The 7,050-nt window shown below is 42.8% G+C and overlaps 1 long non-coding RNA gene across 2 annotated transcripts; it reads left to right on the top strand.

Moving 5' to 3' along the window:
• Positions 1-1,039: 1,039 nt before the first annotated feature.
• LOC123086678 (uncharacterized) lies at positions 1,040-5,601 on the top strand. 2 transcript variants are annotated; one of them, XR_006441063.1, is made up of 6 exons: positions 1,040-1,469; positions 1,644-2,719; positions 2,922-2,973; positions 3,049-3,198; positions 3,304-5,081; positions 5,352-5,601. It is a non-coding gene; the product is annotated as an uncharacterized lncRNA (long non-coding RNA). The 2 variants fall into 2 exon arrangements; XR_006441062.1 differs by having other exon boundaries at positions 3,049-5,081.
• Positions 5,602-7,050: the final 1,449 nt, after the last annotated feature.

Genomic DNA, 7,050 nt, shown 5'->3' with positions numbered 1-7,050 from the left:
TATGTCCTGCTCCTGCCATGCCGTCATCCACCCCACCCGAGGTGCACCATCGACAGAAGCGTTCACTGCAGCAGAGGTCCCCCCTGCAGACTTTCTTTCGCCGCCTCAGATCATCTTCCCCGTTGCCGGCAGCCACGCCAACTGCATTACCATCGTCGACTTGAGCAGATGAACCTGAGGACTACACAGTTCCGGAAGAGAGGTCGCAGTCTTTCGTGTTTGCTTATGTTATACATCGGTTATTATTATCTGCTACTTTATCGTTCAATCTTGAGTTTTGAATTGCCCATGGGTCTCATATCGAGCCAGCAACAAATAGTATCTGTCTACTATATGGTTCATATGGGTCTTCTATGTGGTTCATGTTGGGTGGGCAACAAACAATAGATGATCCATTGTCTATCTTTTTAAACTGAAGTTATAATCTGCCTGCTATCATTAGTTTTGGATCCATTCACTCGTTTGCTACCATCAGTCTTGATTTTTGCATGCACCCCTTAGGCCTTACAAAATCTAACTATTTTTTTATTATGCATGTCAGATATTGTACACAATCGTACTGAACATGTAGAGAAAAAGAGAAGACTATTGCGTGCGAATATAATGTCATGTAGACGCCGCTCCATGGTGGGCGAAGTGCACCCCCCACCCCTCCTGCATTTCCAGATTGTATTCAAGAGGAAGATAACTGTTCAGATGGAGATTCAGAAGAAGCCGACACTACACCACAACACTTAATTAGGGGCAATTAACTGCCGGGAGAAATAGTAGAACAAGGGCAAAATATCTGCCGGGAATCTAGTTACTGCCAACAGAAATACTTAAGGGCAGTAAAACTGCCGGGAGAACTTGAGTACCAAGGGCATGTGCACTGCCGGAAATGTTGTCCACGTTTCAGGGCATCAAATCTGTCGGCACAATTAAACCCTGGCCCACTATCTGCCGGGCTATCCATGGCGCGAGACCAAAAACAATTGGGCCCAAACGTGTGGTGGCTCGGGAACGCGCGATAGACTGAAAACTTAAAAAAAGATTATTTTTTTTGCTCAAAAGACCTAGCCGCCGTCCCCAACGAGTTCTTCCCCAAATCGAACCCTCGAGATCCCTCCTCCTCCACCGCCGCCGCCGCCGCTGACACTCCCTCTGCCCTCGACCGCGCCCTCCACCACCGACCCCTCTGCCCTCGAACGCGCCCTCCACCATCGACTCCCTCCGCTGACCTGTGCGACCCCCACCCATATCGATGACGCCGCTGCGTAGAGGTCAACCTCGCCTCCCTCCACACGCCTCTGGTTTCGCTCCCTTCGGCACCGCCACAAGGGCTGGTCAACGGGTCCGGTGCGTCGAGGTCGACGTCGCCTTGCTCCCCACCACGTCTCCCACCACCCTGACGACGAGCGCGGTGTCTGCTCCCCAATACGCTAGTACAACATGGTGCTCAGATCTGTCATGGAGGAAACGCGATGCAGGTGTGCTTTTTCTATACAAAGAAGCTCTCCTTTTCTGCTCGATGAAAACTCACAAGATGCTTCGCCTTATCTTCTCCTTGCTGCACATTTTCCCTACCTTCCACTGAGTCACTACTTGGCTCCAAGTCTTTCTTATTGCTACTTATTTTTTATTTTGCTACTAAATTGATGCAGGTGCTACCAGTGAAAGGATTGGGGATTGGTTCTAGCAGTTGTAGGTTTGTTTGGAATTCATAATGCTCATGATTTGCAAAGGCTATCAGCCAGGTTATTGTACACGTACTCTTGTATTTCATTTTCTTATCTTAATAAGTTAATATGCATGTATATGTGCCTATGATTTGTAAAATGTAATGTTCTTCTATCCATCCAATTTTAGCGATGTGGACGGGTCTTTGTTTATTCAGGTTCAGACATTGCACAACTGAAGGCAAGTGTTTCACAGCTTGAGAAAGTTTACTCACTAATGGCTGACTGTATACAACTCTAGAAAGTTTCTTGTGCTAGCATCTACAAGAACTAAATTATAGACATGAGTGCTGATTTGATATTGAAAATTGCTCTACAAAATTAACTACTTTTACTTCCCTGATTTATCATCTATCGAATTGTTTCATAGCAGTTCAGTGGTGCCCTATCTGAATTCTCAACCTGCATGAAACATTGCACTGGGCAGAAAATAATTGTAGAAAGGAATGTCGTAAGTGGCTGGCACTGCCATCAGGCTATCACACACTGCACTTAATTGGGCTTGTTGGACCATGCAGGGCATCTGCACCAGATAATAGAAGCCCTGCAAGGGTGGTTTGCTTGTGAGGAGGGGTTGATTTTTTGAGTTGCAGCCTGAATGATATGTATCTTATGATACAGAGGAAAGAAAAACAATATGTTTCTTACCTTGTTGGTTGGTTGTCTACACGCACATTTCCTATGAACCATGCCTTAATAATCGAACCGCCACTGTAATCTCACATCGTGATCAGTCCTCACTTGATGAAGTAGCATACCAACAAGTTAGTTAATTTTCTGAAGTTCCTGGAATAATTTTTTGACGCTGCCTGCTTCGGTACACTTTATTCTTAACCATTGGTTGATCTAAGCTCTTTTTTTACAAGAACACGTCGATGCATAGCATTAAACGCTTGCCGAAAAGAGTCCACAGCTCCTTGCACTCAAGCATTATATTGTCTGACCTCCTAAGGGTCGTTGAGGAGTTGGCATATAATAGCAGCGACACAAATGATTAAAAGGTATTCCTTTCACATGTAGGAAAAATAATCTCTATATGCTATACTGATCTGGATAGGTATTGCTTTTTACTGGAAAATAAATGCCAAACAATCCACATTTCTGCTTGTATTTTCTATACTGGTTATCACTTTCGCATTCGAAAAAAAGGATATATGCTTACCTCATGTATTGACATTTTGTATATACCTATACCTATTTCAGATCGATGTTTCAGTAAATGTCAGAGGATGTTACATTAAAGTGGAAGATGATGGTATGTGCTTATCTCACGTATTTAACTTTCTTATCACTGGGATTTGCTTCTAAAAAAACATTGTCTTTGTTGTAGCTATTGCAGGTTGGGGTATTGCTTGAGATGAATTGTTTCTACTGGGAGAAAAATATGGCAAGTCATATCTTTGGGTGCTTTTCTGAATTCATGGATATCAGAATGAGATTGTTCTCATATAGAAAGGACTGCCTGATTTGCTTCATAAAAGTAATAATGGAACTGACATCCATTCTATGATAGTTGACCTCGATAATTGATATTTAAAGGAGATATTATGCTTATTCTACCTGGAATTCTGATTTCTTCTGCTAGTGTTTCTTTATCTTGGGCATCGAGGGTCTGGAGTGTGTTCATGCTGCACATCGGCGCATCGTGTGATTATCATGCGTTCTTCAGTGGGGTCGGACCTCAACAGGAGTATGCAACTATGAGCCGTGATGAGTGCCCGCCTACTACGCCCACGGCATGCCGTATTGAGCGAGCCGTTACTTCCTTCTTTTCTTTTCCTTTTTGATCGAAGTTCACCGCCTACAACGCCCACGATATGGCATGTTGACCATGCCCTTGCCGCTGTTTTTTCCCTTTGTGAATGAACATAGTTGCCACTGCTTTTTTCTATGGGACGCTGCTCTTTTATTTCCTGGATAACCACGGACGCCGCTGTTTTGTTGTCACGCAAGCAGAGTTAAAAATGATCTCTTTTTATCTACCGAACTAATCAAGAGTTCAAGTCCAGGACATCATACATCAAAATTGGTGTGGGTCCGCCTTTCTAATGGTCGTAATTTACTCATTAATGGAGGGTCCACCAAACTAACGGTCCGATGTGTCTAATTAATGTGAGAATTTCTAGTAAATCCTCTATTCTTGATCCCTATTTTCCTTTTAGTATATAATAGATAGATACCATTGCATATTAGCGTGGGTGAGGTGTGGGCGGCTGTTTATCTTGGTAGTTAAGTCTTGGATTTAGTATTTTGCTTTCGGATACATGCTTGTTGCTATTTCAGAACATTGAAACTTTATTTAGAAATTTGTTTCCTATGTGCTTCATGCAAATGAAACTGCAGTAAAGATACAAACTATGCTTGTCCTGAATGTGCATAACCTTTTTATGCATACAATTAGTGGAACCTTTTACATGTCCAGTGTGCGCATGTGTCCAGGAACTAAGCTTTTGCATGTCCTGTGTATTCTAAAGCTTAGTCTTTTGTTATTGGGCAAGTACTTGAAACAGTGTCTTGGTTTGCCAGTCGTAGAATCATTTATGAATAGCATAGGTGTTGCCTTCACTTGTATTCCTACGCATAGTCCAATACTTCTTTTTCCTTGATCTAATGCTCCTTTTTCGTTAAGACAAGCAAAATGGAATCACATCCTGGATTATCTCTATGGTCCTGCATCATCTTTCATAGACTAATTAAGTTATAACCGGATTGCATTGTTTAGGAGAAATGTACCTTTCCATGTGTAAAGTGGTTAGACCTGGCATTACTGTTCAATATTTTGTACTCAACAGGAATCTTGCTATAGATACACACTGGAAGTCTAAAATCAATACTAGTAGAAACAGGTGTTCTGTCAACGACGCATCTATTTTGTTGCATGTCTCGGGCCACTCAATTTGTGATTAAATAGGTGTTCTGCATATATGTTTTCCAACTGATTGACCATGTAAGACTGGAAACAGCACCATCTTTGTGACATCTAACTTGTTCTATTTTTTTTGCAGAAAGTGCTAGTACATTGGATAAGAACATTGACACATGTGACTGGGAGCCCAAAAGACTAGTAATAATGTTGTAAACCACTTCAACATAACACCAAACATTTTGGTTTCTATACAACTGTCATGTTTGTGCTAGAAAAATGTTTGAGTTTTGCTGTTTTCCATAGGATGAAACTATTTCATATCTTGAACTAGATTCTTTGTGTGTTTATACCAAAATACAAGATCCTATGATGTCAAAAATTCATACAAGTTGTGGATGTCACTTCCTTTAATCACTTCCTATTTTATCTTATGTGCAGTTTTTTGGACGGTGTTCTATGGAATCTTCACATACAGGAAACTAAAATTTATATCATAGGTAATCATATGATGTAATTGTGGTGAACTAGATGTGCTTAATTTATGTGTCAATGCATGAAACTGCTGACATTTTTTATTTTCCTATTAAATTGAATATTCAGTTGATGCCTTGAAAGGAAATTTGATTAGAAATTCTCTTGATGTTGTAGATGTATGTCTTATAAAACAGGAATAGTGCACTCAATAGACTCTTTTGAGTGTTGTAAATCAATGTAATGCAGATAATGTTTTATTATACATGTATTTTTCAATTTTTCTTACTGTCTAGGTTGGAAATGTTCCTGAAGACGGGTTAAGATACCTTGCCGTAACCATATGCTCTGAGCTCACCTAGAAGACCTTACAAGCTTTACTCTTTGTGCATTTTCCATTCTGTACAACTTGGACGTCTTGAAACTGCACATACTAAATTATGATGTAATTCTTCACATGTAATCAGTGAATTGCATATATTGTAACCTTGTAAATGTTTGATGAACAGAATTTATAATATGAATGTGAAGTACTTGTGCAGATTCCTTCTGGTTTATTTCAATGGATGCCTCGTCAGTGTGTATCTAAATGTAAAATAAATGAAGAAATGCAATACTAAAGTGTAATAATAATATAGATTGGGGTATATGGTACCAGTGGCATATTATCTGCCGGGAAAACAATTAACTGCCGGGAGAACAAGTCTGCCGGGAGAATAGAAATTGCCGGGAGAAATTGGAACATGACGGCATACAAACTGCCGGGAGATCTTTATCTGCCGGGAATTATAATCCCCGGCAGCCGTTCTTGTGGCAGTTCTATCTGCCGGGAGAAAACCATTCCCGGCAGTTTGCTTGCCATTCTAAGTTACTTCTCTTGGCAGTTATTCTGTCCTTGCATTAGTGTTGTGGTGTAGTGCGACCACGCATGTTTACCACCTGAGGTGTTTGCTCTAACCTGGCATGCTGATGTTGGTCATATCATGCATATGGCGCCTTGCATTGCTTATATTATATGTCGTGGTTCTAAGCCTGACAGTAGAGTGGGGGGGTAGGTATGGAGAGGCAAGGTCTTAGCTATGGAGAGGTTGTAAACACAAGGGATGTACGAGTTCAGGCCCTTCTCGGAAGAAGTAACAGCCCTACGTCTCGGAGCCCGGAGGCGGTCGAGTGGATTATGAGTATATGAGTTACAAGGTGCCGAACCCTTCTGCCTGTGGAGGGGGGTGGCTTATATAGAGTGCGCCAGGACCCCAGCCAGCCCACGTAGGAGAGGGTTTAAGGTGAGTTAAGTCTGGGGCGTTACTGGTGACGCCCCACATAAAGTGTCTTTACTATCATAAAGGCTACTTAATTACAGGCCGTTGCAGTGCAGAGTGCCTCTTGACCTCCTGGTGGTCGAGTGAGTCTTCGTGGTCGAGTCCTTCAGGCCAGTCGAGTGAGTCCTTCGTTGGTCGACTGGAAGGTGACCTCTTCTAAGGATGTCCTTGGGTAAGTTACTTGGATCAGGTCCATGACCCTACCCTAGGTACATAACCCCATCATTAGCCCCCGAATGGATTGAGGCTTCGAGTGAAGAAGGAGTTGATGTCGTTTCCGATTAACCTTTGCGCTCTGGTCGTGCGCTGTTCTGGATCAAAGAACCTCTTCGTCGACAGTGTGCAACTTGTCTTCAGTCGACTTGATCCATTCTCTTCTTTTGTCGAGTGATCTTTCGGGCTTCGACGATCTCCGAGCGACGGATAGCCGGAAACCCCGTGCTCGATAGACTGATCTGTTGTTCGCGGATTCCGCGGGATGCGAAATTTGGGGACGCGCGCGAAGTGGAGCGGACCGCGGCGTTTGGATGGGACGGGACATAGACGCCTCGATCTCCGCGCCGCTTTATCCGCCACGTATCCCGTTTGGATAACTGTTCCTGATATGATTAGATCGACCGGGCCCACATGTCATCCACTCGGAAGGGACCTTATAAATGCGCCCGGTGAGGATTTC

This window comes from Triticum aestivum, chromosome 4A (genome assembly GCF_018294505.1).
Source record: "Triticum aestivum cultivar Chinese Spring chromosome 4A, IWGSC CS RefSeq v2.1, whole genome shotgun sequence".
In the NCBI taxonomy this organism is placed as follows: Eukaryota; Viridiplantae; Streptophyta; class Magnoliopsida; order Poales; family Poaceae; genus Triticum; species Triticum aestivum.
Note: the sequence above shows the minus strand (reverse complement) of the source record. Positions and strands in the feature narration are given on the sequence as shown.